Raw genomic sequence first — 23,348 nt, 5'->3', positions numbered from 1 at the left:
GCAGAAACTGATACAATATTTTAAATCAACTATAGTGTAATAAAAACTGATTTATTTTTTTAAAAAGGAGCAATTGACAGCATATCAGAGGAATTAAAAGAAGACTACTTGATTGAGATGACTGCTTCTGAACCAGTGCCAGACAATAAGGGAGATGACTTAGAAAAAGTAATCCCAGTAAGAAAAGAGATATTAGTCAACCTGGCAGAAGGGTTGCAATTACTCAAGACTGTCTTTTACTTCTTTTAGGACATGGATCCTTCTATAATATGAACACAGAAACAGCTTTAAAAGCAAACAGTGAAAGGAGGATTGGTACCATATATATATGTACTATATAGATTTTAGAGAAATAAAAATGCAAGCAGTCAGACAGAAATTACAATGTATTGCTGTAAAATTTCACCAGTATGCCTGCCTCTTTTGCCTCCCTTCCATCTCCTCCAGCTCTTCCACCTTTGCCACCCCTGAAACAGTAAGATGAACCCCTCCTTTTCCTCCTCCTTAGCCTACTCAATGTGAAGATGAAGAGGATAAAGACCTTCATGATGATCCACACCCACCATTTTCTTAGTGTTGTTGTTTAATCGCCAAGTCGTGTCCAACTGTTTTGCAGCTCCATGGACTGTAGTCTGTCAGTTTCCTCTGTCCATGGGCTTTCCCAGGCAAATATGGTGGAGCGGGTTGCCATTTCCTTCTCCAGGGGATCTTCCTGACACAAGGATTGAGCTTTCATTTCCTGCATTGGCAGGCAGGTTCTTTACCATTGAGCCACCAGGGAAGTCTGAGCATACTCACCTAATGAATAATAAATAATCAATGTAATGTATTGTTAATAACTTATCTGTTGTGTATGTGTAAGTCTTCACGTGAAAATCTAATATATGTATGGCAAGAACTATAGGAGACATTTTTGTGTCATCATCTTCATCATTATCACCACTTAACTATTCATCATGTGGAACACCATGTAGAAGAATTGTATTGAAGTAGATAGTCTATCTTTATATAGGCATAAAGTGAGTAATATTTAATATAAAATTAATATCAAGTTTGTTTTCTTACTACCTTATAACTCTGCTTTAAAAAATTACATTGATTAACAGTATGTCTTTCTCTCATAATTGGAGAAACTACATATTAATCAACAACCCAGGTAAGTTGTTTTCTTAAGAAATGTAGCAAAGTTTCCATTAGGTATTATGAATATGACTATAATACTGTATGCCATAAAATTTTATGTTTCTTTCATGAGTTTACAGCTGGGCTATTGTGAAGTAGCCATATTTGTTACACATGGCTACCATAAAGCATTAATACTGCTGCTGCTTTGTTATCAATGCATAAATCATATACCTATGAATAAATAAGAATTTATTTCCACATTATCCTTTCAGGGTGATATCTAGTGTTAATAATACATATAATATTAGAGAGTTTTATATCATACAAGATTATATTGATGTGGATACTGACAAAGCCAATTCATCTTGTAAACAGATGATGTATACTTATGGCATCAATTAATAAAATATAGTACTATAACTGTATTTCTTCTTCCTTATGATTTTATTAATGACATTTTCTTTAGCCTATTTTATGGTAAAAAATATAGTATATAATGCATATACAAAATATGTGTTAATTTGCTGTTTATGTTATTAATAAAACTTCTGGCCAATGGCAGGCTACAAGTAGTTAAGTTTTGAGCAGTCAAAAGTTATATTCAGAATTTTACTCTGTGGAGTGTTGATGTCTTTAATACCCACTTTATTCAAAATATTAACTGGTGTGAGATGTTGATGCTGGGGAAATCTTTGTATGTGTAGGGTTAGGGGTTATATGGGAATACTCTTTTTTTTTTTTCTTTTATTTATTTATTTTTTACTTTCCTGTCATGTGGTGAGCAGAGTGAGCTTGGCTTTGGTAACACTTTCATAGTTTTCTGGAAATTTCTTTTTGTTTCTTTTTTTTATTTTTTATTGGAGGTTAATTATTTTACAATATTATATTGGTTGGGTCTGCCATACATTGACATGAATCCGCCCCGGGTGCACATGAGTTCTCCTTCCTGAACCCCCCCCCACCTCCCTCCTCCCCTTATCCTCCCTCTGGGTCATCCCCGCGCACCAGCCCCGAGCATCCTGTATCATGCGTCGAACCTAGACTGGTGATTCGTTTCACATATGACAATATACATGTTTCAATGCCATTCTCCCAAATCATCCCACCCTCACCCTCTCCCACAGAGTCCCAAAGACTATTCTATACACCTGTGTCTCTTGTTGTCTCGTATACAGGGTTATCATTTCCATCTTTCTAAATTCCATATATATGCATTAGCATACTGTATTGGTGTTTCTCCCTCTAGCTTACTTCACTCTGTATAATAGGCTCCAGTTTCATCCACCTCATTAGAACTGATTTAAATGCATTATTTTTAATGGCTGAGTAATACTCCATTGTGTAAATGTACCACAGTTTTCTTATCCATTCGTCTGCAGATCGACATCTAGGTTGCTTCCATGTCCTCGCTATTATAAACAGTGCTGCAATGAACATTGGAGTATATGTGTCTCTTTCAATTCTGGTTTCCTCGGTGTGTATGCCGAGGAGTGCGATTGCTGGATCATATGGCAGTTCTCTTTATGCTCAAGTTTGCCATGAATCTAAAACTTCTCCAAAAAGTGAAGTCTATTACAATCATTATCTATCAGTTCTAATAAATGTGTGATATTAATGCAATATATTAACAATAAGGAAGTCTCTATTCAGGGAGCAAGGGGTGGTACTTTCTGCTCAAAACTTCTGTAAATCTAAAACTGCTGTACAAAATAAAGTCTACTAAATACGTGTGCATGTGTATGAATATGTATAAGCATTATGATGTGTTAGGAAACTGACCATTCACTTGGACCCTTTATAGCAAAAGTGTAAATCTGTAGACTAAGGACCTGTGAGCTTTTGTGACCTATATACAAGCAGACTTTATCTTATGGGAGCTAGAAATTAGAATTATTTCTTCATACATATGAAATGACTCCTTCTGAAATTATTCCCTATACACATCATGATAAGCTAAACTTCTTTTTCTCAAGGTGCATTTGAACCATAGCGATATCAAATCTGAAAAGATGTGTATGTAGGTGAGATGAAAATAGCAAGCAAAAAAGCCTGTATTGTTTTTCTCCAATGTCAATGTTATAGCAAATAAAAGATTTCCTCTTTTTTCCACTCTAGCTTCTCTATATTGTATTCTCTTATTGGGTGCTTGCTGTACATCAGTGCTTCTCACTTCTGTGAAGTTCTGGAAACATTCCCAACTGGGCCATAAAGAACACCATATTTCTTTGACTCTAAGATACATGGTGCTCTTTCACATTACAATGTTTCTGGAATAAGAATGTGTGCATATATATATGCATTTAACATAGTGTCTTTTCCTTCCTTTAAAGTTGTTGTCAGCAACAAACCTTAAAGTTGAAAGTCTATTTTTTAATTAATTTACAATGTTGTCAGTTTCTGTTATATAGCAAAGTAAATCAGTTATACATATACATATATATGCTTGAGTGCTAAGTCACTTCAGTTGCGTCCAACTCTTTGTAACCCTATGGACCATAGCCAGCCACGGGACTCTCCAGGAAAGAATACTGGAATGGGTTGCTATACTCTCCTCCAGGGGATCTTCTTGACTCAGGGATCAAACCTGAATCTCTTATGTCTTCTGAATTGGCAGTTGGGATTTTACCATTAGCACTACCTGGGAAGCCATAAGCATATACATATATACTTTCATTTTAAAATTATTTCCTCATATAGGTCATTACATAGAATTGAGTAGACTTCCCTGTTATATACAGTTGGTTCTTATCAGTTATCTATCTTACATATGCATTCATGCATGCTAAGTCACTTCAATCATGTCTGATTCTATGTGACCCTATGGACTGTAGCCCACCAGGCTCCTCTGTCCATGGGATTCTCCAGGCAAGAATACTGGTGTGGATTTTCATGCCCTTTTCAAGGGGATCTTCCCAACCCAGGGATCAAACCCATGTCTCTTATGTCTCCTGCATTAGTAGGTAGGTTCTTTACCACTAGCATCACCTGTGAAGCCCCAGTTTATATATAGTAGTGTGGATATGTCAGTCCCAATCTCCCAATTTATCCCTCCCTCTCCTTGGTGACCACAAGTTTGTTCTCCAAATCTGTGACTCCATTTCTGTTCTGAAAGTAAATTCATTTGTATCATTCTTTCAATTTCCACAAATGAATTATATCATATGTGTTTATCTGAAGTTTCTTAAAGTAGAGCAAGTATAGTTATCATTAAGTAAACATTCTTTGCCTTTCTAAAATACTGTTGGTATTCTTTTGCTCCAGACAGTTTCTAGTTTTTACAAGATTTATCCAATAATGTTTACTAGATGAATGTCATTCTCTTTTAGAATCTATCATCCAACATTAACTTTCTAGTATGAAAAATATAATGCAGCTTTCTATAACTGCAGAATATGTTTTATGTTTTGGTAAAACAAAAGTGAAGCAGAAAAACTTGTGTTGCCTTCTCATCTTTGTTAAGAACAAAATATTATTGAACATTTAATAAAAGTATAAAACTTGGCCCTTTTGAATTTTCATACTGACAAATCCTTTGGAAGTCCTATATAACAATATAATATTGAAATTATTATTAGATCAAACTAGTCAATCCTAACGGAAATTGGTCTGGACTATTCACTGGAAGGACTGATGCTGAAGCTGAAGCTCCAATATTCTGGCTACCTGAAACAAAGAACTGACTTATTGGAAAAGACCCTGATGCTAGGAAAGATTGAAGGCAGGAGGAGAAGGGGATGACAGTGAATGAGATAGTTGCATGGCATCACCGACTCAATGGACATGAATTTGAGCAAGTTCCTGGAGTTGGTTATGGACAAGAAGCCCTGGTATGCTGCAGTCCATGGGGTCACAAAGAGTCGGACTGAGTGACGGAACTGAACTGATTGAAATTATTAGTTTTTCTAGGGGCTTCGTCCGGAGAAGGCAATGGCAAACCACTCCAGTACTCTTGCCTAGAAAATCTCATGTACAGAGTAGCCTGGTGGGCTACAGTCCATGGAGACGCTGCTAGTCAGAGACGACTGAGCGACTTCACTTTCACTTTTCACTTTCACACATTGGAGAAGGAAATGGCAACCCACTCCAGTGTTCTTGCCTGGAGAATCCCAGGGATGGCGGAGCCTGGTGGGCTGCCGTCTATGGGGTCACACAGAGTCGGACACGACTGAAGTGACTAGCCAGCCAGCCAGCCAGCCAGGGGCTTCGTCAATTTAGTTCTGTATATTTTGGATGATTGCTGATAGCTTGCATAATACCTTCAAAGTGAAAATAAAGTATGTTATTGGAAAAGTCATAAATGTAAGAGTTTGCATTCTGAGTAGCATTAGAATTGTTCTAATGTCTATCAGTGGTTAATCAAGATGACCCAGTTTTAAAGATAAGCATCACCAGAAATCCAAGCACATATTACATACACCAGAAGGAATTTATATAGGTTACTGACAACAGTTAGATTTAATTATATGAGTGCTATTTTTTGTAGTTCAAAAGCAGTCAAAAGTTGGCAAATGAATATGGTTCAACCTAGTGTAATTCTTTTAGTTAACTAATTATACTGTAATTGCTGTCAAAACATTTTGTTTTGAAGCAAGAGTAAATCTCTCTCATTTCATCAACTAATGCATAGTGTTGATAACAGTACATGATTGATCAAGAAAAGGTAATGTATTCCACTAACTAAAGTTTTCTTATCATACACTTTTTAATATGTGAAGTAAGGAAACACAGTTAATGTTAATAGCAATAATTCAATGAGTTATAAAATGATAAATCCCAAGTTTGAGTTTTGCTTTTTTAGTTTTTCTATTGTACAACCTGTGCCTTATTTCAAATAGTAAAATTAATTAGAAATATGACTTGATTATTCAAATATTCTTAATTGGCTAAGATAAATAAGGATACATAATTAAACCTTCCATCATGCTACAAAATTGGTAATGTTAGGTCAGTGCTAGCATAAGTAGCCTTCCATTTGAATGTTATGGGAATATATTACAGCCTTACATGATGTTTTGAATCCTTTTTGTATATATCTTTTAAAATGTTATCTTTTTCTTCTAGTTACCCAAGCTATGAAATTTATTCATCCTGAAATCCTCTCTTTTCACGCCTCTCTACAAGTTATTCAACAAGTTCCATCAATTCTAATTTAAAAGTAGCCCTCAAATCAATGTTTATCCCTTCACTATAACTTTCATTTTTGTTGTGCAATCCTATCAAATTTCTAGAATCTGAAATACAGCACTCCCTTACTTGAAAACTTATATGAATTCTCTTGTTTATAGAATCAAATCTAAGTCACTTAGTATATTGTAGAAGAAAATTAAATATGCTTTTAGCATTCCTTTTCAGCCTCATTTCCTGACATTTCAAAGCCAATCATGGCCACAAATAGTACCTAGGACTTCAGTCACATCAAACTGTTTTCTACTACCTGAACGCATACATAATTTCATAGTCATGCCTTGTATATTATATTCTTGCTTAATGAGTAAAATATATCAAGTGACAAAAAACAGGAATGCTAATTGGCACTGTAACAACTATATTCCTTATGCCAAAACAAACTCTGAAATTCTTCATAGAGTCTTTGAAATATATTTAAATGTTCAATGGGCTTAAGATCTTCATCATCTTGATTCATAGTATTATATGTATCTTGCACCGGCCAGCAGGCTTATCAATGGACACGGCCTTGGCCTGTAATTGTACTAAAAAATACTAAATTTGGCTTCTTATTCACCAAGGTGGCTGTCCAAAACTCAGCAGCAAAATGTAGAATAGTGTTTTTCCTTTTAATTTTTAGAGTTGGGCTTCCCTGGTGGCTCAGTGGTTAAAGCGTCTGCCTCCAATGCGGGAGACCTGGGTTCGATCCCTGGGTCGGGAAGATCCCCTGGAGAAGGAAATGGTAACCCACTGCAGTATTCTTGCCTGGAGAATCCCATGGACGGAGAAGCCTGGTAGGTTACAGTCCACAGGGTCACAAAGAGTCGGACACGACTGAGCGACGGAACGGATGGATGGACGGAAGAACCAATTGAAAATATAGGTGAACAAATGGTACTATCCATATTTTACTATATAAATGTAAAGTGCTATTATAATAAATCCTTGGCAACTAGTACCATCATTTTCTCAGAGGAAAGTATGCGTAAAAATATATTATGCTTCAACAAATAAATTACTAATTTAGTGCATATTATCAGTCAGATACTACTTAGAGATGATTAGAGCTAAAATGTATTTAAAAACCAAACAAAAAAGACATAAAAAAAATCCACATTATATTCAGGGAAAGCAAAAATAATCTTGATTAAACCTGATAAATGTCTATACAATTATAAGTATTCATAAAATTTTACATGAGCAGAAGTCAATTATTCTGCTGGGAAGAAAAAATAAAGAAATTTAATTCAGGGAGTCCATATCATCTCTTCACATCACCTAAGCTGCAAAATAATTTGTAAGATGGGAAATTTGACACACTGGCTTCCATATTCTCTTTCAGATATTATATATTCTGATGTTTTGCAGTGAAGCAATCTTTTCTATGACTAAGCAAACAACACTTTGGGGGACCAATATCTTAGCCCAGGCAAGGTGATTAAAAAGTTAAGGAAGTTCAGCTGCTACTACAATCTGAGAGTATATTTGGTGAGCAGTCCTAAAATACCTGCTCCAGAATGTTATTTTTTTTCAGCTATACGTAAATACATGTTTGTTTACAAATGTGTGTGTGTAAGTGGTATACACACAAAAAAATTACTTTGTTGAAAAACTTAAAAAAAAAAAAACACCTTTTTACATGGATACAGAGTTACTACCGTACCTATGCTTACATTGCCAAATGCTCAAGTGTGAGGTGCTCAGCCAAAGGTCCTGTTCCAATCAGGAACCAAAGACAGAGCACTTAAAGAAACACAGAGAAAGGTAAAACAGCATGAATTAAAAAACAAAAAAAATCTTAATTGTCTTGATTTGATGCACAGCCTTTCCATTTAGTAGTTGTATAATCTTGGGTGTATTACTTATACCTCAGTTTTCTTACTGGTAGAAAAGAAAGTATTAATAGTACCTACTTCATTAAGTTGTGAAGGATAAGTAAATTAATACGTGTAAAATCTAAAAGCAGGAGCAGGAAATACTAATATGAAAATGCTGGAAATGCTCATATAGTTTTTTCTTCAATTTGTTAATGCGATGTGTCACATTGATTGATCTGTATATATTAAAAAATCCTTACATCTCTGGGATAAATCCTACTTGATCATAATTAAGGATCCTTTTGCTGTCTTGTTTGATTCATTTTGCTAGTATTTTGTTAAGGATTTTTGCATCCATGTACATCAGTAATGTGTTCATCAGCCTCTATTTGTGTGTGTGTGTGTGTGTATGAGGTTTGTTGGTTTGGTATCAGGGTAATTGTGGCCTCCTAGAATAAGCTTGGGAGTGTCCTTCCTCTGCAATTTTTGGGAAGAGTTTCAGAAGAGTTAGGGTTAACTCTTTTCTAAATATTTGATAGAATTTGTCTGTGAAGCCTTCTGGTCCTGGGCCTTTGTTTACTGAGAGTTTTTGAATCACACTTTCAATTTCAGTACTTGTGATTGATCTATACATATTTGCTACTTCTTCCTGCTTCAGTCTTGAAAGGTTGTATCTTTATAGAAATTTGTCCATTTCTGTTAAGTTATCCATTTTAATGACATATAATTGCCTCTTATGATCTTTTGTATTTCTGTGGTGTCAGTTGTAATATCTTTTTCATTTATAATTTTATTGATTTGAGTCTTTCCCTTTTTTAATTTTTTTGATGAGAATGGCTAAAGCTTTACCAGTTTTGTCTCCTCAAAGAAATGGTTTTCAGTTTCACTGATGTTTGTTATTGTTTCTTGGTATCTATTTCATTTATTTCTGCTCTATCTTTATGATTTCTTTCCTTCTACTAGCACTAGGTTTTGTTCTTATTTCTCTAGTTGCTTTACATGGAAATTTAGGTTGTTTATTTGATATTTTTTCATTTTTCTTGAGGTAGGATTGTTTTTCTGTAAACTTCCATCTTAGGACTACTTCTGCTATATCCCATAGATTTTTATTCAAAGTGTTTTCTTTGTCATTTTCTATAGGTATTTTTTTACATCCTCTTTCATTTCTTCAGTGACCCATTGGTTATTTAATACCATATTTTTAGCTCCCCATATCCTTTTGCATTTTTACAGTTCTTTTTCCTGTAATTGATTTCTAATTTATGACATTATTGTCAGTAAAGATGCTTGATACAGTTTCAATTTTTTTTTAATTTTTTGAGGCTTGTTTTGTGACCCAAGATGCGATCAATCCTGGAGGATATTCCATGTGCACTTGAGAAGACAGTATTGTTTCTTTCAGATGGAATGCCATATATATATACAGCTAAGTCACTTCAGTTGTTTCTGACTCTTTGTGACCCTATGGAGCTTGCCAGGTTCCCCTGTCCAAGGGTTTCTCTAGGTGAAAAAACTGAAGTGGGTTGTCATGCCCTCCTCCATGGAATATTTATATATATAATCTTTATATATATATATATATATATATATATAATATTTATATGTACATATATCATCTTTATACATATATATATACATATATATGTATATCAATTAAGTTTATTTGTTCTAATATGTCCTTTAAGTTTTGTGCTTTTTCAAAGTTTCTGTCTGGATGATCTGTCCATTAGTGTAAGTGGGTATGAAAGTTCAAGACTATTATAAATCACAATAAGATCTTTTTCAATTCACCACCTAGAGCAATGAAAGTAAAAGAAAAATAAACTAATGGGGATAAATTAAATGTAAAAGCTTATGCACATCAAATGGAAACCAGAAATAAACTAAAAGAATAACTTTCAGAAGGGGAGAAAATATTTGAGAATGAAGCAACTGACGGGGGATTTATCTTCAAAATATACAAATAACTCATGCAGCTCAACATAAAAAAAAGAAACAGCTCAATCAAAATGGACAAAATACTTAGACATTTCTCCAAAGAAGACATACAAATGTTCAAAAAGTACATGAAAATAGATCGGGAACAAGACGGCAGAGAAATAGGACAACAAAACCACTTTATCCCCCACAAATTCATCAAAAGAAAATTTGAACACTGAGTAAAGTCCACAAAACAACATCTGGCAGAGGACATCAGGCACCTAGAAAAGCAGCCCATTGTTTTCAAAAGGAGGTAGGGAAAAAACATAAAAGATAAAAAGAGAGACAAAAGAAGTAGGGATGGAGCTCCGTCCCGGGAAGGGAGGCAAAAAAAAAAAAAAAAGAGAGAAGTTTCCGAACACCGGGAAACACTCTCACAGGCCAGTCTGTGGCGAGCCTTAGAACCTCAGAGGGCAACACAACCAGGAGAAAAAGAAATAAATAATTAAAACCCACAGCTTACGAGCCCAAAGGTAACTCCCAGTGGAGAAGCAGAGCAGACGCCCACATCCACCATTAGCAAGTAGGGGCTGGGCAGGGAGGAGTTGGCTGAACTGCTTAGAGAGAGGACCAGGCCTGAATGCCGCGAGGGCAGTCTGGGGGAACTGACTGGAGATAGCAGAGAAGACTGTGGGGTAGCTACCCCATGAAAAGGCGAAAAGGCCTAACCTAAGACTCCGCCAGACCCGCTCACAGAACAAAGGACTGAGCAAAGCTAGCCAGCTGCGGATGGCCCATCCCCCACTGAGGCAGGCAGAGGAGATCAACCAGAGCCGGAAGGGGGCAATCGTGGCCCCAGAAAGGCATCCGATACAAAACTGCAGGCAGGCTTCATTGTTAACCAAGACTTTTTGGGTTTCTGGCCTGTCAACATACTCCTGAGAAGATGCGCCGGTTGTACACACAGAAAACCAAGCAGGAGGGACTGGGGAGGTGATAAGTCACAGCGACCACACTCGCAAAAGACCTGGTCACTTGAGCTGCTCGGTCTGGTGAAGGCACAAAACACAGGCCCAAACGAGTCTGCGTCTTTGTGGAGTACCTGAGTACATGAACCTGAGTGGCTTAGACCTGGGATGTGCATGCAACCCAGCGCCAGCCTCGGACAGTTATTGGCAGAGCAACCTAGAGCCTGTGCAGTGTAGACTGGGACAGCATACACGCCGTGAGTGGGGGCAAACCCAGTGTGGCCGGACACTGTGAGCACTTTCCACAGATGCCAGAGATATTTATTTGCAGTGTTCTTCCCTTCCCAGAACAGGACTGAACAGGTAAGCCTTTAAAAGTGTCCGCCACTGCCCCGCTAGTGTCAGGGAGGAAATTAAACACTGAAGAGACCAGAAAACAGAAGTTAAAACAGAGGGAACCACCTTGGAAGTGACAGATAGAGAAGTCTAGAGGCTACTGCAAGAATAAGACCGAAAACCAGAGGCAGGAGAATTAAGTCCGAATCGTTAGAACACCAGAGAACTCCTGACTACAGGGAACATTAATCGATAGGAGCTCATCAAAAGCCTCCATACCCACACTGAAACCAAGTACCACCCAAGGGTCACCAAGTTCCAGAGCAAGACATACCACACAAATTCTCCAGCAACACAGGAACATAACCCTGAGCTTCAATATACAGGCTATCCAAAGTAACTCCAAACCCATTGACATCTCATAACTCATTACTGGACACTTCATTGCACCCCAGAGAGAAGAAATCCAGCTCTACCCACCAGAACACTGACACAAACTTCCCTAACCAGGGAACCTTGACAAGCCATCCGTCCAACCTCACCTCTAGCGAGGAAACTCCACAATAAAGAGAACTCCACAAACTGCCAGAAGACAGAAAGGCCACCTCAAACACAGCAATATAACCAAGATGAGGAGGCAGATAAATATTCAGCAAATAAAGGAACAAGATAAATGCCCACCAACCCAAACAAAAGAGGAAGAGGTAGGGAATCTACCTGATAAAGAATTACGAATAGTGATAGTGAAATTGATCCAAAATTTTGAAAGCAAATTGGAGTTACAGATAAATAACCTGGAGACAAGGATTGAGAAGATGCAAGAAAGGTTTAATAAGGATCTAGAAGAAATAAAAAAGAGTCAATATACAATGAATAATAAAATAGATGAGATCAAAAACACTTTGGAGGAAACCAACAGTAGAATAACGGAGGCAGAAGATAGAATAAGTGAGTTAGAAGATAGAATAGTAGAAATAAATGAAGCAGAGAGGAAAAAAGAAAAACGAATTAAAAGAAATGAGGACAATCTCAGAGACCACTGGGACAATTTTAAATGCCCCAACATCCTAATCATAGGAGTACCAGAAGAAGAAGACAAGAAGAAAGCCCATGAGAAAATACGTGAGAAGATAATAGTTGAAAATTTCCCTAAAATGGGGAAGGAAATAATCAACCAAGTCCAAGAAACCAAGAGAGTCCCAAACAGGATAAACACAAGGCGAAATACTCCAAGACACATATTAATCAAATTGACAAAGATCAAACACAAAGAACAAATATTAAAAGCAGCAAGGGAAAAGCAGCAAATAACACACAAGGGGATTCCCATAAGGATAACAGCTGATCTTTCAACAGAAACTCTTCAGGCCAGGAGAGAATGGCAAGACATACTTAAAGTGATGAAAGAAAATAACCTACAGCCCAGATTACTGTACCCAGCAAGGATCTCATTCAAATATGAAGGAGAAATCAAAAGCTTTACAGACAAGCAAAAGCTGAGAGAATCCAGCATCACCAAACCAGCTCCCCAAAAAATGCTAAAGGAACTTTTCTAGACAGGAAACAGAATGAGTGTATAAACTCGAACCCAAAACAATAAAGTAAATGGCAACAGGATCATACTTATCAATAATTACCTTAAAAGTAAATGGGTTGAATGCCCCAACCAAAAGACAAACACTGGCTGAATGGATACAAAAACAAGACCCCTATATATGTTGTCTACAAGAGACCCACCTCAAAACGAGGGACACATACAGATTGAAAGTGAAGGACTGAAAAAAGATATTCCAAGCAAATAGAGACGAAAAAAAGCAGGAGTAGCAATACTCATATCAGATAAAATAGACTTTAAGACAAAGGATGTGAAAAGAGACAAAGAAGGAAACTACATAATGATCAAAAGCTCAACCCAAGAAGAAGATATAACAATTATAAATACATATGCACCCAACATAGGATATGTAAGACAAATGCTAACAAGTATATAAGGGGAAATCAACAATAACACAATAATAGTGGAAGACCTAAATACACTATGCACACCTATGGATAGATCAACTAAACAGAAAAATAACAAGGAAACACAAAAGTTAAGTGATACAATAGACCAGTTAGACCTAATAGATATCTATAGGACATTTCACCCCAAAACAATGAATTTCACCTTCTTCCCAAGTGCACACGGAACCTTTTCCAGGATAGATCACATCCTGGGCCATAAATCTAGCCTTGGTAAATTCAAAAAAATTGAAATCATTCCAAGCATCTTTTCTGACCACAATGCAGTAAGACTAGATCACAATTACAAGATAAAAACTATTAAAAATTCCAACATATGAAAGCTGAACAACACGCTGCAGAATAACCAACAAATCATTGAAGAAATAAAAAAATAAATCAAAATATGCATAGAAATTAATGAAAATGAAAACAAAACGACCCAAATCCTGTGGAAAACTGTAAAAGCAGTGCTAACGGGAAGGTTCATAGCAATACAAGTGTATCTCAAGAAACAAGAAAAAAAAATCAGCTAAATAACCTAACTCTACACCTAAAGCAACTAGAAAAGGAAGAAATGAAGAACCCTAGAGTTAGTAGAAGGAAAGAAATCTTTAAATTAGGGCAGAAATAAATGCAAAAGAAACAAAAGGGACCATAGCAAAAATCAACAAAGCCAAAAGCTGTTTCTTTGAGAGGGTAAATTAAATTGACAAACCACTAGCCAGACTCATCAAGAAACAAAGGGAGAAGAACCAAATCAATAAAATTAGAAATGAAAAGGAAGAGGTCACAACAGACAAAACAGAAACACAAAGGATCATAAGAGACTACTATCAGCAATTATATGGCAAAAAAATGGACAACTTGGAAGAAATGGACAAATTCTTAGAAAAGTACAACTTTCCAAAACTGAACCAGCAAGAAATAGAAAATCTTAACAGACCCATCACAAGCACAGAAATTGAAACTGTAATCAGAAATCTTCCAGCAAACAGAAGTCCAGTTGCAGACGGCTTCACAGATGAATTCTATCAAAATTTAGAGAAGAGCTAACACTTGTCCTATTCAAATGTTTCCAGAAAATTGCAGAGGAAGGTAAACTTCCAAACTCATTCTAGGCTACCATCACACTAATACCAAAACGTGAAAAAGATGCCACAAAAAAAGAGAACTATAGGCCCATATCACTGACGAACATAGATGCAATAATCCTTAACAAACTACTAGCAATCAGAATCCAACAACTCATTCAAAAGATCATGCATCATGACCAAGTGGGCTTTATCCCAGGAATGCAAGGATTCTTCAATATCCACAAATCAGTCAATGTAATACACCACATTAACAAATTGAAAAATAAAAACCATATGGTTATCTCAATAGATTCAGAGAAAGCCTTTGCCAAAATTCAACATCCATTTATGATCAAAACCCTCCAGAAGGCAGGAATACAAGGAACATTCCTCAACATAATAAAAGCTATATATGACAAACCCACAGCAAACATTATCCTCAATGGTGAAAAATTGAAAGGATTTCCCCTAAAGTCAGGAACAAGATAAGGGTGCTTACTCCCACCACTACTATTCAACATAGTTTTGGAAGTTTTGGCCACAGCAATCAGAGCAGAAAAAGACATAAAAGGGATCCAAATTGGAAAAGAAGAAGTATAAATCTCACTGTTTGCAGATGACATGATCCTCTACACAGAAAACTCTAAAGACTCTACCAGAAAATTACTAGATCTAATCAATGAATATAGTAAAGTTGCAGGATATAAAATCAACACACAGAAATCCCTTGCATTCCTATACACTAAAAATGAGAAAATAGAAAGAGAAATTAAGGAAATAATTCCATTCACCATTGCAACGAAAAGAATAAAATATTTAGGAATATATCTACCTAAAGAAACAAAAGACCTATATATATATAAAACATTGGTGAAAGAAATCAGAGAGGACACTAATAGATGGAGAAATATACCGTGTTCATGGATTGGAGGAATAAATATTGTGAAAATGAATATATTACGGAAAGTAATTTATAAGTTCAATGCAATCCTTATCAAGCTACCAATGGTGTTTTTCACAAAGGTAGAAAAAATAATTTCACAATTTGTATGGAAATAGAAAAAAACTCGAATAGCCAAAGCAATCTTGGAAAAGAAGAATGGAACTGGGGAAATTAACCTGCCAGACTTCAGGTTCTACTACAAAGCCACAGTCATCAAGACAGTACGGTACTGGCATAAAGACAGAAATATAGATCAATGGAACAGAATAGAAAGTCCAGAGATAAATCCATGCCCCTATGGACATGGGGCATGGATTCATCTTTGACAAAGAAGGCAAGAATATTCAATGCAGAAAAGACAATCTCTTTAACAAGTGGTGTTGGGACAACTGGTCAGCCACATGTAAAAGAATGAAACTAGAACGCTCCCTAACACCATACACAAAAATAAACTCAAAATGGATTAAAGATCTAAATATAAGACCAGAAACTATAAAATTCCTAGAGGAGAACATAGGCAAGACACTCTTCGACATAAATCACAGCAGGATCCTCCATGACACACCTCCCAGAATATTGGAAATAAAAGCAAAAATAAACAAATGGGACCTAATTCAAATTAAAAGCTTTTGCACAGCAAAGGAAACTATAAGCAAGGTGAACAGACAGCCTTCAGAATGAGAGAAAATAATAGCAAATGAAGCAACAGACAAAGTATTAATCTCAAAATTATACAAGCAATCCCTGCAGCTCAATTCCAGAAAAATAAATGACCCAATCAAAAAATGGGCCAAAGAACTAAACAGACATTTCTCCAAAGAAGACATACAAATGGCTAGCAAACACATGAAAAGATGCTCAAAATCATTCATTATCAGAGAAATACAAATCAAAACCACAATGTGGTTTGATCTCACACTGGTCAGAATGGCTGTCATCAAAAATTCTACAAACAATAAATGCTGGAGAAGGTGTGGAGGAAATGGAATCCCCTTACACTGTTGGTGGGAATGCAAACTAGTACAGCCACTCTGGAGAACAGTGTGGAGATTCCTTAAAACCTGGAAATACAACTTCCATATGACCCAGCAAACCCACTGCTGGGCATCCACACCAAGGAAACCAGAATTGAAAAAGACACATGAACCTCAATGTTAATTGCCGCACTATTTACAGTAGCTAGGACTTGATAGCAAGCTAGATATCCATTGGCAGATGAATGGATAAGGAATTTGTGGTTCAAATACACAATGGAATATTATTCAGTTATAAAAAGAATGCATTTGAGTCGATTCTAATGAGGTTGGTGAATCTGAACCCTATTATACAGAGTGAAGTAAGTCAGAAAGAGAAACACCAATATAGTATAAAAACACATATATATGGAATTTAGGAAGATGGTAATGATGATCGTATATACAAGACAGGAATAGAGACACCAATGTAAAGAACAGATTTTTGGACTCTGTGGGAGAAGGTGAGGGTGGGTTGATTTGAGAGAATAGCATTAAAACATGTATATTACCATATGTAAAATAAATGACCAGTGAAAGTTCAATGCATGAAGCAGGGTACTCAAAACTGGTGCTCTGGGACAACCCAGAGGGAAAGGGTGGGGAGGGAAGTTAGAGAGGGGTTCAGGATAGAGGGACACGTGTACACCTATGGCTGAATCATGGTGATGTATGGCAAAAATCACCACAATATTGTAAAGTACGCAGCCTCCAATTAAAATAAATAATTTTTAAAATAAATTAAATAAATAAATATAAAACTAAAAAAAAATGTTCAAATGCCTCCATAGAGGCTTCTTAATACAATTATCCTGTAAGTAAATTGGAATGAGATACATAATCTCTCCTTCTCATGGTAAAACAGCTGGATTGTTGCTAGGCAGTCAGTCTGCACTACCAAAATTATTAATAACACTTGAAAATGTGAAATCTACCAGGTGTGTCATTTTCAATATACTTCTGATAAGCTATTTTGGTTGCATCTCTTCTTTGGCACCTACATTAAAACATTGATTCTCCACCTCTGAGGAAATTAGTTCATTTCAATTAACCATCAAGGTGAAGGCTGCATGTGTATTTGGTAGGATCTAAACAAAACTATGTGTCAGCTCGATTTACTTATACAGTGTAAAACTTGCCTTTCTTAAACTTTTCATTCTAACTTAAAACATAAAGGAATTTTCATTTTTCAACCTTATGGAACCAAAGCTTTTTATTCTTTGAATTAGATCCACTGATTAAAGTGTTGTGTCACCTTAGCTTTCTACCATATATATATATACATATATATATATACACACACACACACACACACACACACATATATATATACATATATATTGCATCTTGTTTAGTTTCTGGTTTGTTTCTTTAAGGCAGAATAATAACTTAATGCAACTTGTAGAGAAGTTTTATTGATTCTTTACCATTACGCCACCTGAGAAGCCCTATAATGGCCACAAACTATATATAATTTGATATTTAAGCTATTTAACTTTGCTGTTTGATAGCTTTCAGTTTAATGTTCATACAACATGTTTTACAATCATATTAAATTAAGCTTCTATCATTATAAACCAATAAATCTGGCAGGGTTTGGGAAAAATGATAGTTGGTTCGGTGAGCACACAACTCAGAAGTAGTAGCAGAAACATGAAGGAATTATAGCAGCAAATAATTTAGCAATATGTTTCATAGAGGATAAAGATACCATTGGTTAATTGGGCAAGGTAGTTAAGTGGATTGTAGTTGAAAACATTCAGTTCATTGCAAATACATTCATCTCTGATCTTACAAATGACAGTGCTATTTTTAAAGTTACTATGGATCATTGATTATACACATTGATACTACAGTATAGTATTATGTATTATTTGATGTTCTTTCCAAGGATCAATCTTAGTTTTATATTTTATTGGTATATGTCAATGAGGCTAGGGTCCTAAGGTCACACACATTTTAGATGTTGCTGTGAAGGTGTTTTTAGATGTCAGTACCATTTAAATAAGTAGAATCGAGTAAAGCAGATTTACCCTCCATAAGGTTAATGACCTTCATCAAATCAATCGGTTGAAGGCCGTAAGAGAAAAAAATGAGGTCCCCTCAAAGAACAAGGAACTGCCTACATACTGATTTTGAACTCAAGCTGCAACATTAACTCTTTCCTAGATCTCTAGCCTACCAGTATTCCCTGCAGATTTTAATATAAGTAAGATGCGTTTTTATTTAATTAGCTAATTTAGTTCTCTTTCTCCATATTTATTTATATATTTACACACACATATCATACTGGTTCTATTTCTCAGAAGAATCTTAATATATTTCCAATAACTAAATCAGTATGTAAGCAACTTTTAGAAATATTAAACAAGTATAAATAGCTTATATACTACTAAGTGACAGTCATCAAAACAGTATGGTATTGGCACAAAAGTAGACAAATAAATCAATGTAACAGGAAAGAAAGTCAAGAAATGAACTCACACTCTTATAGTCAATTAATCTTTGACAAAAGAGTAAAGAATATTTAATGGAGAAAAGACAGACTCTTTAAGAAGTGGTGCTGGGAAAATTGGACATGTAAAAGAATAAAATTAAAACATTCTGTATCACCATATACTAAAAATAAATCCAAGATGGATTAAAGATCTAAATGTAAGAGTGCATATTATGAAACTTATAGGACAACATAGGAAGAACATTCTGACATAAATCACAGCAGTTTTTTTGATCTGTCACCTACATTAATGGAAATAGCAATACATGTCAATGTATGGCAAAACCAACCAATATAATATTGTAAAATAATTAGCCTCCAATAAAACATAAACAAATTGAAAAAATAAATAAATAAACAGATAGGACAATTTAAAAGTTTTTCTTTTCTTTTTATAAAGGAAACCATAAACAAAAGAAAACACAACCCACAGAGTGGGAAAAATATTTGTAAATTATGTGACTGACAAAGGATTAATTTTCAAAGCATACAGTTCATAGAGTTCAATGTAAGAAAAAAAAAAAAACATATATGAAACGAATCACCAGTCTAGGTTCGATGCATGAGACAGTGTGCTTGGGGCTGGTACACTGGGATGACCCAGAGAGATGGGATGGGGAGGGAGGTGGGAGGTGGAGTTCAGGATGGGGAACACATGTACACCTGTGGTGGATTCATGTCAGTGTATGGCAAAACCATTACAATATTGTAAAGTAATTAGCCTCCAACTAAAATAAATAAATTTATTAAAAAAAAAAACCTCAATAAAAAAATGTGCAGAAGATCTAAATAGACATTTTTCCAAAGAAGACATACATATGTATGGTCAACAAGCACATGAAAATATGCTCAACATCACTAATTATTAAATGCAAATCAAATCTGAAATGAGGTGACACCTAATTCTGCAACCATTCTGCCACTATTCAGAATGGTCATCATCAAAAATTATATAAATAATTAATACTAAAAATAGAATAAGTATATGATCCTGTGATCCCACTCTGGGCACATATTTGGAGAAAACTATTAATTTAAAGGGTGCATGCACCCCAGTGTTAATAGCAACACTATTTACAATAGCCAAGATGTGGAAATAACCCAAGGTCCCATCAACAGATGACTGGCTAAGAGGATGTTATATATACACTTATATGAGTGTGTTTGTGTGTGTGTGTGTGTGTATAGGGACACACAATGTGTCACAGCCTTCATAGACTGGGACCTGGGGACGGGATTCAATGAGAAGAAGGACACAGGGGACCCAAGTCTCGAGTGAAACAAAGGTACTTTATTTGCAGAAACGTATGCTTATATATCTCCAATAAAATGATTACTCAGTCATTAAGAATAATGAAATTTCACTAGTTGCAACAAAATGGATAGTTCTTTAAGTAAAAAGTCACTGAAGAGAGTCACTGAAGGGAGTCACTGAAGGGAATCCAAGCAGGTGCTCTTTCCCATGATCGCAGTCCTGAGAACTGCATGCAGCTCTGCTTGTTCCTGTTTTCCAGGAACTGATAAGGAACAGAGAGTCCTTGAGAAATGGCACACAAAGGAAGAAAACATATTGGATCCTTAAAGTTGAACATCCCCTGACAATTCTCCCTTTTTTAATTTTTTCATAACTGGGGGTGACTGTAGATACTTTTGTGAAAAAGTTCCTGACCAATTGAGCTTGTTTACTTTGAACAATTTTAGTTGAAAGGCATCGGTATACTACAAATATAATCACCAGGATAATTACCAGCTTTACAGCTCCAGATCCAATACTATGTGTAATGTTTTGAAACCATCCTCAAGGGTCTAGCCCAGATAATTGATCAACTAGCTGTTCAGCCAAGGTTTCCAAATTGTTGGAAGAGGGTAGACTCTTAGAGAAGGTTTCAAAGATTTCCTTTTGCAGCAATTGTACATTCAAGGAAGGGTTATTATGTATATCTTGCAAGTGAAATTTGATTTGTTCCCAGTTGTAAGCACTATGGTTGAACCGAACAGAAGTAATGCAAAATTGCATAGAATTCCAATCACATTTTAATAATACTTGTTTTTGTAAATCTATTAATTGATCTCCAACCCATTTGATGGCTGCTTTTAATTCCTGTATTTTATCCTGAACTTCCTCAACTATCTGAGCCTGGGTGGCCCACATAGTATGATCACCTTTAGTCCAATTTTGAATAAAGTTTTGTGTTTGAATTGAAGTTTGTAAAGTGTTGCCTGCAACAACAGCAGTGATACAAATGGCTATTAGTCCGAAAACGTCAAGGCTTGGCATGCTGCGATTCATGGGTTGCAAAGAGTCAGACATGGCTGAGTGACTGAACTGAACTGAGCCATCCAATGAATCACTTAGATTGTCAGGGTAATTCTGTGAGTAACCAGGAGGCAAGTCCTGCCATGGGACCCTCTTTCCAGGGTCATTGGAGATCTACTGGCAACCACAGACTATGTCAAGTTAGAAGAATCAAAAGGGATTCGTATTTTAGAGAAATAGAGGAATTAAGGATACAATTTACAATCTATACAAGTCACAGAACGAAAAGTCTTATTAAATTGTAAGTTTCCTATGGCTATAACAAAAGGAAGGGGAACACAAGCTTGTATAAAGTATGAATGATTATAACGAAGGAATAGATACTATGACTATGACTGGTCTCTGTGAAACAGCCAGTCCAAGTTCCAAGTTTTTCAGAACTTGCAGCAAGTTTCCAGATATCCCATTGTTCAGGCCCAATTCATTTACTGAGGACAATTCGAGGTTCCATTCCACTGTCAAACCAGCCAAGGAGTCCTTTGTCATGGAAGTGTCCCATTGAATTGTTGGTAATCTTCTATGTTACTTGAGTAACATAATCACAAATAGTACTATTAATATCACCTGAGCAGTTAGATAGCCTCATACCATGGGATCCCCAATCAGCAATGGTGTAATTGGCCATAAACATTAATTTCCCTGATTTAGCTTGCCATCTATCCCAATAAACAGGTGTATATTTAAAGTCCTTTTAAGTAAACCCCTTATATTCCAATTTTTGTCCTTTTCCTAGAGTACTGGTAGTACTGACATGGTTTTCATAAAAGGACAGGGCAGTAAACAGTCCAAGTAATGTGTGGAAGTTCCTTTTTGGAGGCAGGACAAAAGCCCATGTTTGTCGACTAACATTAATACATAATTTTGCTGGGCCCGTGCATAAAGGAAGGATTTCATAGCTTAGAGAAATGTTAGTCTTCCTTCTTCCTCAGGATGAGAGGACCCCTCCAAGCTCCAAGGAGGAAGCATATGTACTGAGTCATTAGTGGATATGATCGGTCTTATACCTGTCCATTCTACAACCTGCAATAAAGGGGGGTTAGGCATATAAGCCCAATATATGTGATTAATCAAGTCAGCCTGAGCGGAGGAAGCAGAAGCAACAAAGCAAGCATAGCGACACAAATATTCTCAGAATTCCGAGGCATTCCCTGTTGAGAAACCTGATTTTTAGCTTGATTAGTAAGAGTTTTTATCTGTCCCCAAGTAGGGAGGTCATAAGGTCGTTGACATCGAGTGTGGAGTTTCTTGGAAATTTTTAAAGCCGCCATGGCTTGTACTGGAATCTCCTCCTCCTGGGGATTTTGCCGTTTCTTCTCTATCTTGAACCCTTGTGGTTCCCCTGGGGTGGATCTTCTGAAGAGGGAGCCAGCTGATTTCATTGGATCCATCTAGAGAATGGAGAAATACAAGCTTACCCCTTTCCCTGTAATATTAATTTTCCAGATTTCCATTGTTTAGTCAACCTGTCTTGATACCAAATGGGCAGAGGAAGGGAAGTATCCTTCAATGTCTTGAAATGTTTTTCTGCTTTTGTCAAAATTTCTCCTTGCAGTAAGTTTAAAAAAATTAAAACAAATAAAGCCGTATTAGCAATAGTTATAGGCTTAAAGAATATATTGTATTGGAATCTAGTAAAGACTGCTCTGGATAAGGAAGATAAAAATGTTCCTTTGTATTCCCCATTTTTAAATTGTTTTATTTGTAGTTTCAGTGTATGAAGTGCTCTTTTAATAATGCCTTGCGTTTGTGGATTATAAGGAATGCTTTTAATATGTTTAATAGAAAATAATTGTAAGAATTGTTTGAATTGCCTAGAAATATAGGCAGGGCCATTGTCTATTTTTATAAAACTAGGTGTTGCCATTGTAGCAAAACAAGCTAACAGGTGGGTTATAACATGTCATGTAGCCTCACCTCGAAGAGGTATGGCCCATATAAAAGAGGAATTTGTATCTATTGAGACTTGTCAGAAAGAAGAGGGAGAAAGTTCAGGGCCATGAGTTACATCCATTTGCCATAGTTCATTAGGTTGTAATCTTTGAGGGTTAATAACTTGTGCAATAGGTCAAAGATGTAAGGGCCTACAAGTAGGGCAATTATTAATGATTTCTTTAGCATGGCGGTATGGACTTTTCCAAATTTGGTGTAATGAACCAGCATTATTGTGTA

The sequence above is a fragment of the Moschus berezovskii genome, chromosome X (genome assembly GCF_049115385.1).
Source record: "Moschus berezovskii isolate FMDL1 chromosome X, NW_MosBer_1.0, whole genome shotgun sequence".
Lineage (NCBI taxonomy): Eukaryota > Metazoa > Chordata > Mammalia > Artiodactyla > Moschidae > Moschus > Moschus berezovskii.
The sequence above is the reverse complement of the archived record's forward strand: the minus strand, read 5'-3'. Positions refer to the sequence as shown.